This window comes from Bubalus kerabau, chromosome 1, assembly GCF_029407905.1.
Source record: "Bubalus kerabau isolate K-KA32 ecotype Philippines breed swamp buffalo chromosome 1, PCC_UOA_SB_1v2, whole genome shotgun sequence".
Lineage (NCBI taxonomy): Eukaryota > Metazoa > Chordata > Mammalia > Artiodactyla > Bovidae > Bubalus > Bubalus kerabau.
In genome coordinates this window covers 180,604,875-180,621,792 of record NC_073624.1, presented here as the reverse complement: position 1 = coordinate 180,621,792, position 16,918 = coordinate 180,604,875, and the positions used below count along the sequence as shown (strand labels likewise).

Here is a 16,918-nt window from a genome sequence, read left to right as displayed (position 1 = left end):
GCGGCAGCCAAATAAGTAAATTAATTTTAAAAAAGAATTAAAGACTTTCTGTTTAAAATTTCACTAATTTAAACCCAGGTTTGTGTCCCCATGATTCCGCAACACAAACCCAAACGCTGTTCTTCTGCCAACTTATTCAAATAATGTGTGTAAGGCAGAGAAAAGTGACAGCTTGAAACTACTCTAATTTTACTTACAAATAATTGGGTTGATTCATGCTGTTTTCTCCAAAACCTACCCCCCAAAAACTGGTAATCTGATTGGTGTTACAGAGTGCCAACTTTGTCACATACATCTCTTACAACTTTTATAATTCTCCTTCAAAGGCAACAAGCAAAAGCAGTCAGTCACAAAACTAGAGTAGTAAACAAGAGATATTCCAAGATGGGAGAAAGTTAGTTTTTCAAAACAGATGAAATGAGAAGAAAGAAAGAAAGGCAAGAAGGAGGAAAATCAAAGAGCAGCTTCTGGAAGAAAGAAACCTCAGTGTTCCATGATGTAAAGATCATTAATACGGGTGGGATAGGGTGGGAGGTGGGAGGGAGACTCAAGAGAAATTGTGTTAGTCGCTCAATCATGACTCGTTGTGACCCCATGGACTGTAGCCCACCAGTCTTCTCTGTCCATGGGATTCTCCAGGTAAGAATACTGGAATGGATAGCCATTCCCTTCTCCAGTGGATCTGCCCAACCCAGGGACTGAACCCAGGTCTCCCGCATTGCGGGTGGATTCTTTACTATCTGAGCCACAAGGGAAGCCCTGTAAAGATCATTAATAGGGTTAAAAAAAATTAAATTGCTATAACAGGTACTCAAAAATGTACCAGTTAAAAGAATGTAGAAGTATGGACCTTACTCAGGTAAGTGTCCTCAGATAAGTGGTCCAGCTGTACATGCAGATGCTCTCTATTTGATCTCTAGGGACACAGGTACTTTCTACTTTCCTTCTCTATATTGCATTAGTTACCTGCTTGCGTGCTCAGTTGCTCAGTCATGTCGGAGTCTTTGCAACCCCATTGACTATATAGCCCACAAGGCTCCTCTGCCAATGGGATTTTCCAGGCAAGAATACTGGAGTGGGTTGCCATTTCCTCCACAGGATCTTCCCAGGGATCAAACCCTGTGTTGCCTATGTCTCCTGCATTGGCAGGCAGATTCTTTACCACTGAGCTACCTGGGAAGCCCCGTTAATTTTCTAGGTCTGCTTTAACAAAGTGCCACAAATTGCGTGGCTTAAAACATCGTTTACTCTCTGGTGGCCAAGAGTCCAAAATCAAGGTGTTGGCAGGGCCATACTTCCTCGGCCTGTGGTGAAGTGAAGTATTATTCATGTCTGACTCTGCAACCCCATGGACTGTGGCCTGCCAGGCTCCTCTGTCCATAGGATTTTCCAGGCAAGAATACTGAAGTGGGTTGCCATTTCCTTCTCCAAGGGATCTTCCTGATCCAGTGATCAAACCCAAGTCTCCCATATTGCAGGCAGGTTCTTTACTGTCTGAGCCACCAGGACCTGTGATAGTGTAGCCAAAAGTGGGGTCCGGTTGCTCACTGCTCAAAAGCCATTAAAGAGGCCAAATTGGTGGAAAGGAAAGTTTGCCTTATTTTGGATACCAGCAACTGCGGCACAGGGTGGAGCCCAAAGGCTGACTCCCCTACCCTGAAAATCAGGGAGAAAGAGCTTTCACAGATGAAAGGAAGGGGCTACAATGCAGAAACTCTGCATTCAACTCTGCATACAACGCAGTCAGCTCTGGCAGTCATCTTGAAATTGGTCTTTGGCATTTGACCAGGGTCATCTTAATTGTTTTAGGTACAGAAAACCATTCCATGGTCTGTTTGTTCTCATTTCCTTGAGGCCAGTTCTCAGAACTGTGGCAACTTATGTCATGGCTACCCTGGAAAAGGAAATGGCAACCCACTCCAGTATTGTTGCCTGCAAAATCCCAAGGACAGAGGAGCCTGGTGGGCTACAGTCCATGGGGTCCCAAAGAGTTGGCCATGACCAAGCATACACACACGTCATGGCTATAGTCAGGTACATCATCATACAGGTAACTTCTTCCACCTCATGGGGGTTTCAAAACCTGTAAAACAGCTCACAGGATATGGCTCAGAATATTATCTATAGCCCTTGAGAAGGAGCTAAAGGTCCTTGACTATGCTTAATGACTAAATGACTAATATTTGGTCTTCTCTGACTGTTTTTCTTTGTTTCTGCATTTTCTCACTTCTCTGATTAAGCTTATTCTTAAGATTTTTCCACAGACAAAAGGTTGGCAGAGGGCACAGGGACAAGAATCATAGGGTCTTGTTCTGTTTCAGTAGCATCACTTCAGTCTCTGACCCTGTCTTCACAGAGTCTTCTTCCATCAGTTTCTCTCTGTAGTATCCTCTTCTCATAAGAACACCAGTCATTAGAATAGAGACCCCCCCCCTTAATGATCTCTTCTTAATGCAAAGACCGTATTTCCAAATAAGGTCACTACTGAGATGTTTTTACTCACACTTTTGACACCAAATGCCTGCATTTTTTCCACATCAATAACCTATTTTCCAACTCTCTGGACCTCAATTGGGTGTCCAAAAATTCAATTCAATAATGATGCTAACTACCCAAAGTTCATGCCAGACCTCAAAGGTTAAGGGCTCAATTCTACAAGACTCTCCACCACTTCATACGCCAATTACAAATCCTGGGCCTCCTGTACTTATGACCAACTATCTATAAAGGGCTACCATGATCACCTCCCTGGGTTCAGTAATTTGCTAGATCAGTTCACATAAGAAAGAAAAGTGAAAGTGAAGTCACTCAGTCATGTCCAACCCTTTGCGACTCCATGGACTGTGGCCCACCAGGCTCCTCCGTCCATGGGATTTTCCAGGCAAGAGTACTGGAGTGGGTTGCCATTGCCTTCTCCAGGGGGTCTTCCCACCCCAGGGATTGAACCCGGATCTCCAACTCAAGTAAAATAGTTTAGTTACTAGTTGTTGTTTAGTCACTAAGTCCTGTTTGACGCTTTTGCTTGCCTATGGACTGTAGCCCACCAGGCTCCTCTGTCCATGGGATTTCCCAGGCAAGAATACTGGAGTGGGTTGCCATTTTCTCCTTCAGGGAATCTTCCTGACCCAGGGATCAAACCCAGGTCTCCTGCATTAGCAGGTGGATTCTTTACCACTGAGCCACCAGAAAAGTCCTTAGTTACTATTACTGGTTTATTACAGAGGATATTATAAAGGATACTTTATATACTTAGAATAACTGAGGTTAGATGATAATATAATTTGGTCAAGATCATACAGTCAGCAAATGGCACAGGGAAGATTGGAACCCCTGTTTCTCCCCTATGCAATGCTGTTGATCAAATATAACAGTACCCTTTCTCATCAACTAAAAATAAAACACTATATGTCTGCTTGTTTATTCAAAACACTTGATGAGCTAGTCCTTACCCTCAAGAGGTTTACAACTTATTTAAAAAAAAACAACACAGAATCTACTCCACTCTCTATTACTTTCAGTTCAGTTCAGTCGCTCAGTCATGTCTGACTCTTTGCAACCCCATGGACTGCAGCACACCAGGCTTCCCTGTCCATCACCAACTCCTGGAGTTTATTCAAACTCATGGCCATTGAGTCGGTGATGCCATCCAACCATCTCATCCTGTGTCATCCCCTTCTCCTCCTGCTTTCAACCTTTCCTAGCATCAAGGTCTTTTCAAATGAGTCAGTTCTTCGCATCAGACGGCCGAAGTATCGGAGTTTCAACTTCAACATCAGTCTTTCCAATGAATACTCGGGACTGATTTCCTTTAGGATGGACTGGTTGGATCTCCTTGCAGCCCAAGAGACTCTCAAGAGTACTCTCCAGCACATTTCAAAAGCATCAATTCTTTGGCGCTCACCTTTCTTTATAGTCCAACTCTCGCATCCATACATTACTACTGGAAAAACCATAGCTTTGACTAGACGGACCTTTGTCAGCAAAGTAATGTCTCTGCTTTTTAACATGCTGTATAGGTTGGTGATAACTTTTCTTCCAAGGAGCAAGTGTCTTTTAATTTCATGGCTGCAGTCACCATCTGCAGTGATTTTTAAGCCCCAAAAAATCAAGTCTGACACTGTTTCCATTGTTTCCCCATCTCTTTGCCATGAAGTGATGGGACCAGATGCCATGATCTTAGTTTTCTGAATGTTGAGCTTTAAGCCAACTTTTTCACTCTTCCTCTTTCACTTTCATCAAGAGGCTCTTTAGTTTTTCTTTGCTTTCCGCCATAAGGGTGGTGTCATCTGCATATCTGAGGTTATTGATATTTCTCTCAGCAATCTTGATTCCATCTTGTGCTTCATCCAGCCCAGCATTTTGCATGATGTACTCTGCATAGAAGTTAAATAAGCAGGGTGACAATATACAATTTTGATGTACTCCTTTCCCTATTTGGAACCAGTCTGTTGTTCCATGTCCAGTTATAACTGCTGCCTCTTGACCTGCATACAGATTTCTCAGGAGGCAGGTCAAGTGGTCTGATATTCCCATCTCTTTAAGAATTTTCCAGTTTGCTGTGATCCACGCAGTCAAAGGCTTTGGCATAGTCAATAAAGCAGAAGTAGATGTTTTTCCTTTAAGTAATAAAATCTCCTGAACTGGGGGGGGGTCACATGACCCCCACCTAGAAACTACATTTCCCAGAAGAACTTGCTGCCAGGTGTGGTCATGTGACTATGTTGAATCCCAGTGGGATTTAAGCAGTCCTCAAAGCAATTTGGGAGTCATCTCCTTAAAAACAAAACTACTCACTTAGACCTCCTCCTCCTTCTGCTGGGAACTAGGCTATAGAGGCAAGCCAGCTCCTACTGTGTATCTGAGGACAGACCCTAGGAGATGGAGAAGAAACAAGACAGAAGGAATCTGGGTTCCTGGATGAGCTAAGGGAGCACAGAAAAGAATTAATATCCAAACCTATGTGACCTTATTTGCCCGTGCTTAATTTTAATCGAAGACTTGAGTCCACACAGAGTATATAGCAAGAATGAAACAGAATGACTTACTATAAAAGCTTGTTATAAACATTCCATAAGGCTCAAAGCCATGCAACTAATTACAGTAAAATTATATGTGCATGAAGATTGTTGTCGTTTAGTCACTAAATGGCCTCCAACTCTGCTACCCCATGGACTATAGCCCGCCAGGCTCCTCTGTCCACAGGATTTTCCAGACAAGAATAATGGAGTGGGTTGCCATTTCCTTCTTCAGGGGATCTTTCTGACCCAGGGATCAAACCCTCATCTCCTGCATTGGCACATGGATTCTTTACCACTGAGCCAACTGCAGGAAGGTAACTGGCACATATGGAAACTTCAGGCAAATAGAAAAAGACATCTACTCTAATAGAATTATAATAAGGTCCAGGATCCTTCAACTTGGGGAACACAGTCTAGGCAGGATTTCAGCCCCCTTTCCAGCCTCTCAGCCAGTCACAGCATGAACATACACAGCAGTTCATATCTATATGCAGAAAAACGAGGTGGGATCTTGTATCTAAATGAATTTTCTATAAAGTGAATCGCTTTCAGTGCTCTGGGGAAGTTTTCTATTTAAAGAAATCCTCCTGCGAATTCTTTGACAGAGAACGCTTCCCTAATGGAGTTAGTCACCAGTGAGTCATCTCTACAAAATTCAGATTCGTGATTTGGTCTTAGCCGGATTTGGCCAGAGACGTCAGATAAATTATAGATGGCGTTAATGAATTATAGAGTATTCAAAAGCAAAAGAGGAAGGAGAAAGTGGCACGTGAATGTGAACCTATGGACACCAGGAGGTAGATCTTTAAAGTGGTCCCCGTGCGTGCTTGCTTAGTTGCTCAGTCTTGTCCCATTCTTTGCTACACTTTGGACTGTAGCCCACCAGGCTCTTCTGTCCATGGGATTCTCCAGGCAATAATACTGGAGTGGTTGCCTTGCCCTCCTCTTCCCGACCCGGGGATCGAACCCGCATCTCTTGCATTGCGGGTTCTTTACTACTAGCGCCACCCAGCACCTAATTCTAGCCAAGATCCTACGCTATCCATAATTTTTTAATTAACAAATGGTCCTGGGGACAGAAAAATCAGCTTCTGTCCAATTGGAAAGTGAACGAACGAAGGGAAAAGAAAGAGCAACTGGGAAAAGAGTCACCAAGATGAGGTAAAAAGCTGTGGACGAACAAAAGAAGCCACCGCAGTCAAATTCTTGCAGCCCCCCACCCTCCCGGGCCCGGTTGCTATGACAACCGAGCGGGCGTCAAGGTAGAGCCTGGAGCACTCCGCAGGCGTCCTGCAGGCCCCGGCGCTGGTTGACGCTCGCGCGGACGCCCCAGAACCAAAGTCGCACCGCGGAGGTTGCACCTTTTGATCCCTATGCTTGACCTCTGCTCCTCGCTGGATCCTTGCCGCGCGGGGAAGCAGGATCGCGGGGAAGCAGGATCGCAGGGACCCAGGAAGAATAAGCAGCTCGTCTGGATGCCCTCTTAGTGCTGAGAGCCCTCTGGAGGACTCTGGAGAAGATCCCCGCCTTCCAAGTCGGCACCTTCCTTCAACGCTATGTGAGACTGCGCTTCGGGTCCGTGTGTCTAGCCTCAGTCTCCCCATCTGTAGTGTGCGGGTTCACAGCTCCTACCCCGGAGGCCAAAGAATATTCATAAAACTGCAAACAGGGCGGGCTCCGTTGGGGGAGTGATGGGGTGAAGGCAGCCCTTCAGCGGCCCGAGGAGGTGGGCATATTATTCTCATTTTACAGAGAAAGAAACTGAACCCAGAAAAGTAAAGTGAGACCCACTCATGAGGCTCAGCTAGTGCCTGGCAGGAGGAAGAGGGGAAGGTGCCCACCCTGGGGTAAACCCCACCGGAGGATCGGGGGACGCAATGAACCTTGTGCCTTGGCAGAAGTGACAGTGAAAGTGATGTCGCTCAGTCACGTCTGACTCTTTGCGACCCCATGGACTATACAGTCCACAGAATTCTCCAGGCGAGAATACTGGAGTGGGTAGTGGGTCCCTTCTCCAGGGGATCTTCCTAACCCAGGGATGGAACCCAGGTCTCCCGCATTGCAGAACCCAGCTCTTCTGATTTCCACGGCCAGACGAGGTGGGCATATTATTCACATTTTACAGAGAAAGAAACACCCCAGAAAAGTAGTGAGCCACCAGGGAGGAATGAGAGGGTTGTGTTTCAATGTTGGGGGTGCAGAGATGGAGTGAAGGCAAGAAATAACAACCCAGAGTGCCCCAAACACCATCTGGACTGTAAACAGGATGGGAAAAGTGTTGGATTTAGGAGCCCGTATATGCTTACCTTTTGAAACAGTACCTTTGTTGGCAAATTCTTAGCCTGCTTGGCATCTCTACCAGGGTCCAAATTCTAATCTGAGTTCCCATTTTGGTTCCTGTGCCTCTGGGTTTCTCAACATCAGCAATTCTGACATTTGGGACTGGGTCATTCTTTGGGAGGTGGGCTGTCCTGTTCGCTTTAAGATGTTTCATCTAGCAGCATACCCAGCCCCTACCCTCTAGATGCCATGAATATGACTACCTCCAAATGTCACAACCAAATGTCGTCTGGGGGCAACTCTCCCCCATTGAGAACCACTGACCAGAGCCAAAACTTAAGACATTCTGTCTCTGGACTTCCCTGATGGCACAGTGGATAAGAATCCACCTGCCAATGCAGGGGACACAGGTTCCATCCATAGTCCAGGAAGAGTCCACATGCTGCAGGGCAGCTAAGCCCAGTACACTGCAACTGCTGAACCCAGTGGGCCTAGAGCCTGTGCTCCACAACAAAAGAAGCCAGAGCAATTAGAAGCCCATGCACCACTACGAAGAATAGCCCCCACTCACCATAACGAGAAAGCCCACACAAGACAATGAAGATCCAGTGCAGTCAAAAATAAATAAATAAATACTTTTTAAAAGACAGATAAATCTACTCATTGTCACTAAATAAATTTTTAATTCTTGGCTCATGCTCTATGCCCCAAAGTGGTGGTGGTGGTGTTGCTGTTCATTCGCCAAGTTGTGTCTGACTCTTTGCAACAGGGTGGACTGTAGCACGCCGGGCTCCTCTGTCCTCCACCTCCCGTAGTTTGCTCAAATTCTTGTCCATTGAGTCGGTGATGCTATCTAACCATCTCATCCTCTGCTGTCCCCTTCGCCTTTGGCCTTCAGTCTTTCCCAGCATCATTCATTCCAGTGAGTCAACTCTTCACATCATCAAGTGGCCAAGGTATTGGAGCTTCAGTTTCAGCAACAGTCCTTCTAATGAATATTCAGGGTTGATTTCTTGCCCCAAACTATGTATCATATTAATTCTCTCTCTCTCTCTCTGGAGATCCTTAAAATAGCCTAACTTTCTGGAAACTGGTTATCACAGTTGGATTATAGGGAACACAATGGATGATTGTAATGGATAGGTCAACTGTGGAATAAGCACTGGCTAAGAATCAGGAGAGCTGGGTTCTGTGCCAAGCTCTGCTATTACAAATTCTGTGGCCTTGTTACTTAGGCTCTCTGGACTGATTTTCCCATATGTCAAATGAGGATAGTGAGATGATATCTAAGGACTTGGAAACGCTCAGATTCTAACAAAATAACTCTCCCCACCTTGAAGTTATTTAAGCCACCCAGCCCCCATCCCAGCACCCTCTTCACCCCCAAATGTCTTTCATTTAACATTTTTCAGCCTCCTGGCCTGTCCCCTTAAATATATCTTACAGAGTCAGTTCTTCCAGGCTCCTGTTACCACTCAGACAAACTCATTATTTTTCCTGATTCTAACAAGTAAATTATGGTGGCGTTTAACACAGCAGTGGCAGGGGCTTGTTTGTAGGAAATTACGGTGTTTAAGCACAAACACGCCCTGATATTTGCATGAGGAAAAATAAAACTAAAAGTGGTCTTTTAAAATGCCCCCATGATGTGCTGCTTAAATTACAGGAATGTCTCAAGCATCCACATAAACTATGCTGACCTGTTTGGTCTTCACACAAAAAGCCGTGTTGTTGTTTAGTCACTCAGTCAGTTGCTCAGACTCTTTGCAACCCCATGAACTGTAGCCTGCCAGGCTCCTCTGTCCATGGGATTTTCCAGGCAAGAATACTGGAATGGGTTGTCATTTCCTTCTCCAGGGGATCTTCCCAACCCAGGAATTGAACCCATGTTTCCTGCTTTGGTAGGCAGGTTCTTTGCCCCTAAGCCACCTGGGAAACCCACAGAAAGCCATAGATCATCCATTTAATTAATTCTCTTCAGCACCCACCTGCCTTTCCACATACTCTGCTGTGGCCAGACTGGGGTAATGGGTCAGAAGATTCTATGTCCTGTCTTCAAAGAGCAGGAACTCGAAGTAAGGAATGAGGTGTTCTGCTCACAAAGAACGGTCTGCTCAGGATGATCCAACCTGAACCCACCAGAATGTAAGCTCAGGAGGGCAAAGATTATCCATTTTATTTATCGCTGCATCTCCCATGCTTGGAAAAATTCTAGACACCTAGCTGTGCATGCATGCTTAGTGGTGTCCAACTCTTTGCAACCTGATGGACTGCAGCCCACCAGGCTCCTCTGTCCATGGGATTTCCCAGGCAAGAACTGGAGTGGGTTGCCATTTCCCCCTCCAGGGGTTCTTCCTGACCCAGGGATTGAACCCGCATCTTCTGTGTCTCTTGCATTGGTAGGTGGAGTCTTTACCACTGAGCCTCGTGGGAAGCCCCAGACACCTAGAAGTACTCAATAAATGAGTCAAATGAATGACTAGACAAGATATAGTTCGGTAAGTCATAAATAAAGTCAATCTAAATATTTTGCTTGAGGTTTAAGGTTGTGTTGCAACCCCCCAGGAAGTATTGGTGTAGTAGACAACATTTCCCTCTTTTCCATCTTTCCTTTTTTCTGTTACCCTCATCAGTTCTCTCACTGACAAAGCATCTCCTCCCTCATCTGGGTCAGTTCTGTGTAATCAGCACCCTTTTGGAGGGCAGCGTTCAAGTGCATTCCTTGTCACAGGAGGAGAAAGAATTTATTACCTAGGATGCATGCTGGGGGGAAGAGGCAGGCACTTCTGTGCTCCCCAAGCATGATCCCTATGCCCCTGATCTTATCCCCAAAGCTGGTTCCATACACTTCTGGTTTGCTGTTTGAAAATGTCATCTTTAGGCAGGTGAATCAGACGGTGAATGCCACCTCTCTGGTGGTCCAGTGGTTAAGAATCCACCTTCCAATGCAGGGGACACAGGTTCTATCCCTGGTCAAGGAACTAACATCCCACATGCTGTAGCTAAGAGTTTGCATGCCGCAGCTAAAGATCCTGCATGCCACAACTAAGACCCAGCACAGCCAAATTAAAAAAAAAAAATTGTTTAAGAATATTTTTTAAAAAGAGAGAGAACAGGAAATGCCTTCTTGTTGGTACCATTAATCATTCCTGGCCTCTTCCTTGCAGCCATACACCAAAATGCACCGAGTTATTCCTTCAAAGGCTTTTAGAAAGCCAGAAATGCTGGAAGTGTCTCCATTTCTCCGGTTCTTTGCTCTCTTCCTAAATTTCAAGAACAATCGGTTCCAAGAGATTGTCAAACCCTTCCTATGGCACACCAGGCTGACTAAAATAGCAAGCAGCAGAGCCAAGAATAGAACCCAAGAATCCAGTTTTCCTAAACCCATAAAAGGTCCAGGCCTCCTTTAAAAGTCCTTTGAACTTGGTGCAATAAAAGAAGCACCTAAATCAAGCATGTTATTCTTCTTGTGGAGGTAATTCACAGATGGCATTGAGCTCGTCAAGGTCCAGACCTCCTTCTTATACTCTCTTGCAGATTAAAGAGCCACAATGCATGATGCGGCCTCGTGGCTTCAAGGTGCCCTTCCACCACTGGGAAGGGAGGCTCCCAGTCTCATTTAATCCTGTCCTACCTTCTTCCTTTTTAGAGACACAGTTCAGTTAAAGAGCTCTCTTTACCCTGAAAAGCCCCTTGCATCGCTACACTCCTCTTGCCACACACAAAACATTTCTATGGCTCAGTGGTAAAGAATCCACCTGCCAATGCAGGAGACGCAGGTTCGATCCCTGGGTCAGGAAGATCCCCTGGGGAGGAAAATGACAACCCACTGTAGTATTCTTGCCCGAGAAATCTCCCGGACAGAGGAGCGTGGCAGGCTACAGTCCATGGGGTCGCAAAGAATTGGACACAACTGAACATGCACACACATAGTTGATTTGCAATGTTGTGTTAATTTGCTGCTGTCAGCAAAGTGATTCAATTACACACATATATACATCCATTTCCATTATGGTTCATCCCACAATGTTGAATACAGTTCCCTGTGCTAGACAGTAGGACCTTGCTATTTATCCATCAGATGTTCTTTTTCAAGATTTTTGTTTCCCCCAAAGACTTTAGCCTCAGGGACTTACCTGAAAGCTCAGTGGTTAAGAACTTGCCTGCCAATGCAAGGGACTTGGGTTCGAACCCTGGTCAGGGAACTAAGATCCCACATGCTGCGGAGCAGCTAAGCCTACACACCACATAGAGCCCACATGGTCCAGAGCCATGTGCTGCAACTAGAGAGCCCATGCGCTGCAGCTACTGAGCCTGTGCACCTCAAAGAAAGATCCCAAAGGATGCAACAGAGATCCCCGGTGCCACAACTAAGACCCAATACAGCCAAATAAACAAATAATTTTTAAAAGCATGTCATCTCTGAATAAGGACAGTTGTTCTTTTAAAAAAAAAAAAAAGACTTTAGCTGCAGAATAAAGCAGGTGTAGCAGCTAACCAGTGGAGGTATGGCACTGAACTTTCTAGCTCTAGAGGTCCTCTCTTGCCCCCTCCTCTGGAGTTCATGGCAAGAGCACAAAGGCTCCCTGGGTGCCCTGTGTGCTCAGAGCCTGGCCACTGGAGGAGTGACTCATGCTGGAGCTGGTCCTGTCCTTTCTGCCTTCCACCAGGAAGAGGATTTTCTAGAATCCGATGAGACACTTGAATGTTGTCCTGATCACACCAGGATCTGACAGAGGCGAATGTATAGGCATTGAGGTTTCTGTTTTGTTTAAAGTTGATTTGAAAACATGTCCAGCTGCATTTTCTGGAGTTCTTGATTCGACCTTTCATTTTCTGTCTGGACTCAGACCTCAACCACCAAATCATGAGGTCTGATACTGCTGGAAAATGGGTTAAGTAACCGGGAAGGACAACTTCACATTGAGAGATCCCTCATCCATTCTTTTCAAATCCCGTTACCTTGTTTTCCATAATCAGAGAGCTTGCACCATTGGCCAGCTTCAGTGCTCACCTGCAATAGATGATTAACTTGGTTTTTCTGGTTTGCACTTTATTTCTACTGTTCTGTAGCTATTTCATATTTTGCAGTTCTACCTATAAAGTGAATTGTTTAAGGCTCCCCAGTCTTTGGGTTGGTCCTCACAGAAAATAAAGTGAATCTGAAGTTTGTAAATTCCCTGTGTAAATTCCATGTCTTAGGCACTCACACCGGAGAAGGCAATGGCACCCCCCTCCAGTACTTTTGCCTAGAAAATCCCATGGATGGAGGAGCCTGGTAGGCTGCAGTCCATGGGGTCGCTAGAGTCAGACACGACCGAGTGACTTCACTTTCACTTTTCACTTTCATGCATTGGAGAAGGAAATGGCAACCCACTCCAGGGTTCTTGCCTGGAGAATCCCAGGGACAGGAAGCCTGGTGGGCTGCCGTCTATGGGTTGCACAGAGTCGGACACGACTGAAGCGACTTAGCAGCAGCAGGCACTCACACAGTTACAGTACTTTTGCTTGCAAGAAAGAGAAACTTGTTCAAATTAGCTTAGACAAAGAGGAGAGTTTGTTACAGGGATAAAATACAGGGATATATCCAGGCACTTAAGAACTGAAAGGTCTCCAAAGATAAGGAAAATTTCTCTGTCTCTATCTCCTGCTCTTTTTCAAATTTTATGTTTTTTATTTTTTTATTTTTGGCTGTGGCAGGTCTTCATTGATGTGCACAGGCTTTCTCTAGTGGTGCCCAGTGTATCAGTGCAGTGGCTTCTCTTGTTGTAAAGCATGGGTTCTAGGGCACATGGGCTTCAGTAGTTGGGGCGCATGAACTTGGTTGCCCCGAGGCACATGGAATCTTCCTGGACCAGGGATTGAACCCGTGTCTCCTGCAATGGCAGTGGATTCTGAACCACTGGACTACTAGGGAAGTCCTCCCCACCCCCCCTTTCTCTCTCTCTCTTTTTCTCACCACATGATTGCTTATCTCTGCTCTTCTCTGCTCATGGCTAAAGATGGCTTCCCACTAAGTCCTAAAGTTCTATGTCCTCAGATCTAGCCACCAGCAGATTTCTGAGCCTCGCTGGATCCCAAGTCTAAATTCCCAGCAGCAAACCCCATTGGCCCAGTTTGAGTTAAATCCATACCCCTGATCCAATCAGCTGTGGCTAAGGATAGGCCATAAATGTTAGAAATGCTGCAGCGCCCTCTGGAGGTTGGATGTTCTCACACTCAGGGAGAGGTGGGGGCCGCGCAGGCACCCCAACTAAGCAACTAAGCCCCTGTGCCACAACTGCTGAGCCCACGCACCGACAGCCTGTGGTCCACAACAGGATAAGCCACTGCGATGAGACGCCTGTGCACCGCAACAAAGAGAGGCCCCTGCTCACTGCAACTAAAGAAAGCCCACGCGTAGCAACGAAGACCCAGTGCGGCCAAAAAGAAATTAATTTTTAAAATAAATACATAAAATGTCTAACCTATTGGGCCTGCTTTCTGAGCTGGGCTGGGCTGGGCTGAGCTGAGCTGTGACTGGGGCTGAAGACAGAGGTAGGCTGTGACCACAGACTCTTAGAAGTGGGAGGGAGCTGGAGGACTGGCATGTGGAAGACAGGTCAGTCCTCTGTGACCTCCAAAGGCAGGAATAGAGCCACATAGTCGGTGCCAATAGCAGGGAAGTGGGTTTCAGTTTGATGTAAAGAACTTCTTGGTGCTTAGAGGTCTCCTTCTTCTCATTCTGCTCTAGTCCCCCAAAGCCACACCATGAGGATTGCCCTCCTCAGTCCACTGATTTCTTTCTTCCTATTCAAACTGTTTTACAATTACATTTGTAGACATCTACTGCGTTTGTTCCCATGGTCAGGCTGAGCTGTCCCTCTTTACAGATGAGTAAACAGAGATGAGGTGACTTGGTCAGGGTCCCACTCCAGAGCTAGAATTCAGGTCCCTTCCTGTCACCCTGCCCAGCCTGGCTAACTGTCTTCATCTCCCTGAATGGGTTCCCTAGCCCCACAGTAACTGGCCTGCCCTTGGCATCTTTATAGACAGTCTCTTGATATCTCAGGCTGATGTTTGTTTCTATCACCTGCCCTGTGTGGAAGTAACAAGTGAGGATCTACATGTCCCTTGAAAGCCAATGGTTCCCACACTCCTCTTTCCCAAGAGTACTCACAAGGGGGTATTTTGTGACTTTTTAGTCTTCTTTCAGATGCAAGACAAGGATTTAAACAAAATCCAGAGGTAATAATAAGCAAGATTACTGAGGTTGAGAAGAGGCTCTATCTTGTTCCTCAGGATCTGGGAGCCTCCCTCTGCCCTGCCCACCCTCACAACTCGATTTTGTTTTGTTATTGGTTTGGGGTGGCACGGTTTGGCCGCACCATGCAATATACATGATCTTAGTTCCTTGACCAAGGATCAAACCTGAACCTCCAGCAATAGAAGTGCAGAGTCTTAACCACAGGACCGCCAGGGAAGTCCTTGCTTTGCTCCTCTTTATCTGGCTTAGATGTCACCCCTCACAGGGGTCTCGTTGATCCTCACTCATGCCCACTCCCAAACACCTTACCGTTGTTAAAAGTTCCTACTGGTTCCCACAGCCCTTATGTTTAATGCATACAAACCAAGGCAGTATAGCTGAGGTTAAGGGAACAAAGTTTAGCTCAACAGATGGAGGTCACATCTTCCACTCCTCACTAGCTGTGCAACCTTGGGGTAGTTACTTGACCTCTCTGGGCCTGTCTCCTCATTCATAAAATGAAAATGGTAGAGTATCCATCTCCTGGAATCAGCATTCCCAGGTGATATATGTGACACGTGAGCACTGGTGAATGATGTCTGGTGAGTAGCGAGCATTCCCTTTACAGCACTATGATTATAGGAGATTTGACTTATGAGGGCTTTAGAACAGGGCCTGGCAACAAATAACAGTGTAATAATAGCAATCATAGTAGTAGTGTGCTTAGTTGCTCAGTCATGTCCAAATCTTTGGACTGTAGCCTGCCAGGCTCCTCTGTCTATGCCATTCTCCAGGCAAGAATACTGGAGTGGTTAGCCATTCCCTTCTCAAGGGGATCTTCCAGACCCAAGGATCAAACCTAGGTCTCCTGAATCGCAGGTGGATTCTTTACTGTCTGAGCCACCATTACAGATCTGACTTATGAGAGCTTTAGAACAGAGCCTGGCACCAAATAACACAGTCATAGTAGCAATCATAGTAGTAGAGTCATTTTTCACACTGTCCTTGATAAATTGTCAGTTGGCATGTCTGCAGTGAGAAATAGGTGTGTCCTTTGCTTTCAAATTCCCATGGCCTGACAAACAGCAGGCACCTAATAAACAGCTATTGAATGAACAAATGAACAGATTCTGTTAGGCTCTACAAGGCACAAAAGTACATTCAAAAGCCATTGTCCCATACAGAAGGCAAAATTAAGCTGGTCCGAAGGCTCTGAGACAAGGGCCAGATAGTACATTTTCAGGTTCCATGGGCCACAGGCGTTCTGTGGCAACCATTCAACTCTGCCGTTGTCATGGGAAAGCAGCTACGGACAACAGGTAAATGAATAGGCATAGCTGTACTCCAATAAAGTTTTATATATGGGCACTAAAATTTGAACTTCATGAGGTCATAAGGTGTTATCCTTTTGCTTTCTCTCCACCCCCCCATCCCCCGCCATCAACTACTTTAAAAAAATGCAAAAACAATTCTTATCTCGCTAGGCATTCAAAAATAAGGGGCTGTGGAGAAGGAAATGGCAACCCATTCCAGTATTCTTGCCTGGAAAAGTCCATGGACAGAGGAGCCTAGCGGGCTGCAGTCCATGGGGTTACATGACTGAGCACTCGTGCATGAGGGTAGAGGTAGATGGGTTGGTAGCAATAAACTGGTAAAACTTTAAAATATATATATATTTATATATATATCAGTTCAGTTCAGTTCAGTCGCTCAGTCGTGTCCAACTCTTTGCGACCCCATGAATCGCAGCACGCCAGGGCTCCCTGTCCATCACCAACTCCCGGAGTTCATTCAAACTCACGTCCATCGAGTCGGTAATGCCATCCAGCCATCTCATTCTCTGTCGTCCCCTTTTCCTCCTGCCCCCAATCCCTCCCAGCATCAGAGTCTTTTCCACTGAATCAACTCTTCACATGAGGTGGACAAAGTACTGGAGCTTCAGCTTTAGCATCATTCCCCCTAAATAACACCCAGGGCTGATCTCCTTTTATATATATATATACATATATATATAAAAAATGGGTTAGTTCGATTCGGCCCGGGATATGGCAACCCACTCCAGTACTCTTGCCTGGAAAATCCCATGGACGGAGGACCCTGGTAGGCTACAGTCCATGGGGTCGCAAAGAGTCGGACACGACTGAGCGACTTCACTTTATGGAGAGGCCCACCTTCGCCCCACGATTAGGCGGGCTGGATCTGGCTCTAGGGAGCGCGCGGTCAGAAAGGCGGGCCTTGGAATGGGTCCGGCAAATGGGCAGGGCGAGGGTGGGGCATCGTGTCGTGCGTGCAGTTGGGAAGAGCAGGTTCGATTGGTCTACTCCAGCGGCGGAAAGGTAGAGGCGTGTTCGACATCCAGCCCATCAGCGCGGCGCTGCCGCCTCGCCCCGCCTCG

The 16,918-nt window shown here is 46.2% G+C and overlaps 2 long non-coding RNA genes across 2 annotated transcripts; one reads left to right on the top strand and one right to left on the bottom strand.

Annotated features, from left to right (window-relative positions):
* Window positions 1-549: 549 nt before the first annotated feature.
* On the top strand, window positions 550-13,744 carry LOC129641994 (uncharacterized). The gene is made up of 3 exons (XR_008709515.1): window positions 550-639; window positions 9,702-9,796; window positions 13,619-13,744. It is a non-coding gene; the product is annotated as an uncharacterized LOC129641994 (long non-coding RNA).
* LOC129641995 (uncharacterized) lies at window positions 8,027-16,822 on the bottom strand. The gene is made up of 3 exons (XR_008709516.1): window positions 16,695-16,822; window positions 12,261-12,312; window positions 8,027-8,286 (listed from the first exon to the last, which is right to left on the bottom strand). It is a non-coding gene; the product is annotated as an uncharacterized LOC129641995 (long non-coding RNA).
* Between the last annotated feature and the right edge of the window lie 96 nt (window positions 16,823-16,918).